The sequence below is a fragment of the Eumetopias jubatus genome, unplaced genomic scaffold, assembly GCF_037043125.1.
Source record: "Eumetopias jubatus isolate StellerSeaLion01/CBP00866 unplaced genomic scaffold, mEumJub1_p1.0 scaffold_1, whole genome shotgun sequence".
Taxonomy (NCBI): Eukaryota; Metazoa; Chordata; class Mammalia; order Carnivora; family Otariidae; genus Eumetopias; species Eumetopias jubatus.
Genome location: NW_028274807.1, coordinates 148,777,458 through 148,782,641, shown reverse-complemented (window position 1 = coordinate 148,782,641; position 5,184 = coordinate 148,777,458). Strand labels below are relative to the sequence as shown.

General features: G+C 39.1%; 2 pseudogenes; both read left to right on the top strand.

The window, feature by feature from the left end:
- The first annotated feature begins 468 nt into the window (after positions 1–468).
- Positions 469–1,203, top strand: LOC114212198 (small ribosomal subunit protein eS6 pseudogene; annotated as a pseudogene).
- Positions 1,204–4,254: 3,051 nt separating this feature from the next.
- Positions 4,255–4,750, top strand: LOC114212311 (10 kDa heat shock protein, mitochondrial pseudogene; annotated as a pseudogene).
- The last annotated feature ends 434 nt before the right edge of the window (positions 4,751–5,184 follow it).

Genomic DNA, 5,184 nt, shown 5'->3' with positions numbered 1-5,184 from the left:
AGGTTTAATAGTTTGCTATAATGGCTCACAGAACTCAGGAAAACTGAGTTTCTCAATATCACCGATGTATTATAAAGCATACAAATAAACAGCCAGATGAAGAGGTACATAGTGCAAAGTCTGGATGGGTCCCAAACACAGGAGCTTCTGTTCCCATGGAGTTTGGGGGGCACCACCCTCTCAGCTTCACCAAATAAAGAGCTCTCCAAACCCCTTCATTTAGGGTTTTTATGGAGGTTCCATTATGTAGACATGGTTAATTAAATAATTGGCCAAAGGTGATTAACTCAATTCCTAGTCCTTCTTCCCTCCCCCAACTCCTGACACCCCAGAAGTCAGGGGGTGAAGCTAAAAGTTCCAACCCTCTAATCACATGGTTGCTTCCTCTGGCAACCATCCCCCAACCTTCAAGAGTCACTTCATTAGCCTCTTTTTCGTGGCGCCTCAGAGGTGGGAGGCTGCTTCAGGATGAAGCTAAACATCTCTTTCCCAGCTACTGGCTGCCAGAAACTCATTGAAGTGGACGATGAACACAAACTTCGCACCTTTTATGAGACACGTATGGCCACAGAAGTTGCTGCTGATGCTCTGGGTGAAGAATGGAAGGGTTATGTGGTCCAAATCAGTGGTGGCAATGAAAAACAAGGCTTCCCCATGAAGCAGCATGTCTTGACCCATGGCCATGTCCACCTGCTGCTGAGTAAGGGGCATTCCTGCTATAGACCAAGGAGGACTGAAGAGAGAAAGCACAAATCTGTTCCGGGTTGCATTGTGGAGGCCAATCTCCGTGTTCTCAACTTGGTCATTGTAAAAAAACGGGAGAAGGATATTCCTGGACTCACTGATACTACTGTGCCTTGTCGCCTGGGGCCCAAAAGAACCAGGAGAATCCGCAAACTTTTCGATCTCTCTAAAGAAGATGCTGTCCGCCAGTATGTTGTGAGAAAGCCCCTAAACAAAGAAGGTAAGAAACCTAGAACCAAAGCTCCTAAGATTCAGCGTTTGTTACTCCAGCACAAATGGTGGCATATTGCTTTGAAGCAGCAGCGCACTAAGAAAAATAAGGAAGAGGCTGCAGAATATGCTAAACTTTTGGCCAAGAGAATGGAGGCCAAAGAAAAACGCCAGGAACATATTGCCAAGAGACGGAGGCTATCCTCTCTGACAGCTTCTACCTCTAAGTCTGAGTCCAGTCAAAAATAAGATTTTCTAAGAGTGACAAATAAATGAGACATCAAATCCCCTTTATTGACTTTTCATTGATGACAAAACATAGATAGATGGAGAGAAAACTGAGATAGATAAGGGAATATCGTACATAGCAATATGATGGTGGACAAAGTGTGCAAGAGATAGTTGAAAGTGACACCTTCAAGGTGAGAGGCTCAGACCATATTGTAACAGTGGGAGAGATGGTCAGTACAGGGTTTCTTTTGAGATGGGTGGGTGGCTCAGGAAAGGATTCTGAGCATAAGGTACCTACTGCTTTTTCAGCAAGGCGTGGAACAATTTGGGGGAAATAAAAGGACTAGAACTATTAAAAAAAAAAAAGACTCACTTCATTAACATAAACTCAGGTATGGTTGAAAGGAGGTTGTTCTAATTAACAAAAGATTCTCCTCTCACTCTTAACCACTCAGGAAATTCCAAGGGTTTTAGAAGCTCTGTGCCAGGAATCAGGGATGAAGACAAAATATATATTTCTTATTATATCACAATTATCACAAAGAGATGCATTTCCAAATTGAAAGGGCCCAGGAAATGCCAGCACAGTAGACTCACACCAAGATATATCACTGTAAAATTTCAGAACACTGGGAACAAAGAGAAAATACTAAGAGTTCCCTGAGGGTAAAATACCAGGATCAGGAATCACAATGGCTTTTGATTTATCAATAGCAATATAGGAAGCTAAAAGACTATGGAGAGTAATGCATTCAAAATAATGATGGAAAGATAATTTCCAAGTTATTATAAATTCAGCCAAATTCTCAAAGGAATATGAAGGTAGAATATTTTTGGATATGCAAGGTCTAGGAAAATGTGTTTCCCATGCATCATTTCAAAGAAAGCTACTGCGGGATATACTCCACCAAAACAAGAAAGAGGAAGCCTTGGGATGTATGAAACAAGGCCTGGTTTCCTTTGGAGAGAAGTTAAGGTAGATCCCAGGATAACAGCTGAGCACTGGATGTAGAGGGAAACCAGGCCATATTGGAGCAGTCAGAAGGATCCAGAAACAATTTCATTTTAAAAGATTAAACTGTTGGAACACTTGTTGCATCTGAATATATTTAGACCAGTAATTCTCAAAGTGAGGTCCAATGACCCTAGGGGTCCTCAAGACCCTGTCAGGAAATTTGCAAGGTCAAACTATTTTCACAGGAGTATACAGTAGAGTTTTCCAGAGGCTACTTAACATACAACATACATACAACAGATTGAATGCAGAAGTAGAAATGAGAAGCCATCTGTCTACTAATAAATCCAACATTAAAGAGACTTGAAAATATGTAAAATACCACTTTTTATTAAATTTATTTTGTTTTGAAAAATAGTTATGTTTCATAAAAAATGTTACTTACATTTATATGAAATAGATTTTTTTTTTGACTGTTGAAGCATCTTTTTATATGAAAAGAATTACACATGTACTCATACATAAAGTCTTATAGGCTTTGAAAGTAAGTAGAGAAACCTATTTTAGGTATCATTGGTAATGCAAAATATGTAGAGCTGTCTCTATATAGTGGCCTTAAAACACTATCTTAACCTCAAGAGCATTTTGTGCCTACAATGTCACAAATGGTTCTAGTCATATTGCTAACTGACAGAATCTAAAATAGCTTTTCTTTAAGAGAAAAAAAATTCCTTTAATTATCCTTTCCTATAATGGTACTTCTTAGTGATACCATATGAAACTTAATACTATAGAAGTTATTATACAGAAAGACTATCTGCTAATTAACAAATCGAAATTTGAAAAGCACTTGGGCTATCTCCAAATAGATGAATGGTAGATCCATACAATGGCATACTACTCAAGCATAAATATGAACTATTGTTACACATGATAACTCAGAGGATTCTCAAAGACTCACTGAAAGAAGCCAGTCTTAAATGGTTACATACCAAATGATGCCATTATAGGACATTCTTAACAGGCAAAATAACAGTGATGGAGAACGTATCCATGGTCGCCAATGGAAAGGGATGAAGGGAGGGTGTGACTACAGAGTGACAATGTGATGGAGTCTTTTGAGATGATGCAACTGTTCTATATCCTGATAATGGTGGAAACCATACGTCTTTTTTTTCTTTTACTTTTTTTTAATTTTTTATTGTTATGTTAATCACCATACATTACATCATTAGTTTTTGATGTAGTGTTCCATGATTCATTGTTTGTGCATAACACCCGGTGCTCCACGCAGAACGTGCCCTCTTTAATACCCATCATATATGAAATAGATTTATTAATGCTTTTGAATGTATATATAAATATTTTTTCAGTTTTGATTTCTAGTATGGTACATGTCAGTGGATATGACCTACATAAATGAAAACTTTTTGGGATCCTCCATAATATTGAGTGAAAGGGGGTCCTGAGACCAAAAACTCTGAGAACTGCTGATTTACACAGCTAGTGGAGTGTTTGAATTACATTAGTGTTAAGTAGACCTAAGCAAACAACCATAAACTCCAGAGAAAAGAGAAAATCAAACAGAAAAGGAAGGTATCCATAGCATACTGCATGGCTCAGCTGAGAAAAGCATTTACATGTAAACTGATACTGTCTAATCAAAAGTATGACATAACTATGTTAGGGGCTGGGGGCAGGACCAGGGGGCTAAAAGGAAGGTAGGCAAAAGGAGCTAACTCTGTATCTCCCACAGTAGAAAGTCAATAGATAATAACATAGTAAATTGGGGATTTTAAATTTTGATTTGAGAGGTGGAAGATGATAGTATGCTGATTTTCAACTGAAGAAGGGGACATAAGAGAATCAAAAGAGTGGGAATGCTGAGGCAGGGTAGGTGTGATCTGAGGACTAAACCACTGTTTGAGAACCACCAATATTTATAGGAAGCAGTGAAGGTAGAGTCAAGAGAATGGTTTGTGGTCCTGCTTCGCCGCTTACTCACCTAACCACGTCACTTGGTCTCAATTTCCTGTTAAATTAGAGGGCTGCCCTTAACAGTCACTAAGATTACAATTAAGTCTAAAAATTACTGTATGTTCACTTTTTTTTCCCACGTTCACGTGGCCGAAGGGTCGTACTGCGGGTCTTCTTGCAGAGGCGGCAGCTCCAGAGCGGAGTACCAACTGCGGCGGTCGGCGTCATGGCAGGGCAGGCGTTTAGAAAGTTTCTTCCCCTCTTTGACCGAGTTTTAGTTGAAAGGAGCGCAGCTGAAACTGTAACCAAAGGAGGTATTATGCTTCCAGAAAAATCTCAAGGAAAAGTGTTGCAAGCAACAGTAGTTGTTGGATCGGGCTCTAAAGGAAAGGGTGGAGAGATTCAACCAGTTAGTGTGAAAGTTGGAGATAAAGTTCTTCTCCCAGAATATGGAGGCACCAAAGTAGTTCTAGATGACAAGGATTATTTCTTATTTAGAGATGGTGACATTCTCGGAAAGTATGTGGACTGAAATCATTATTAAAATGGCATGAAGTGAAGCTGCCCATTCCAGTGAAGTTGTGAAATCTTTCATCATGTAAATAATTTTCATGTCTCTCTTTTATAATAAACTAATGGTATCCAAACTAAAAAAAAAAAAAAAAATTACTGTATGTTCTACCAATAATATTCTGAACAGCAAAGGCAGGTCACTCAGATTGATCTAGACAAGGAAACTTTTTTTTTAAAGATTTTATTTATTTGACAGAGAGAGGGATAGCAAGAGCAGGAACACAAGCAAGGAGAGTAGGAGAGGGAGAAGCAGGCTTCCCACGGAGCAGGGAGCCCGATGCGGGGCTCGATCCCGTCATGACCTGAGCCAAAGGCAGACGCTTAATCACTGAGCCACCCAGGCGCCCTGACAAGGAAACTCTTATCTTTAAGATAGAAATAAAAACATTTTAGAGAAGAAAATAATATTTGATTTGGGCTTTGAGATTTATAAATTAAATAATCCATAATTCTATTCATTGAATAAAATTAGCGTTCTGGATACAGTTCCATCA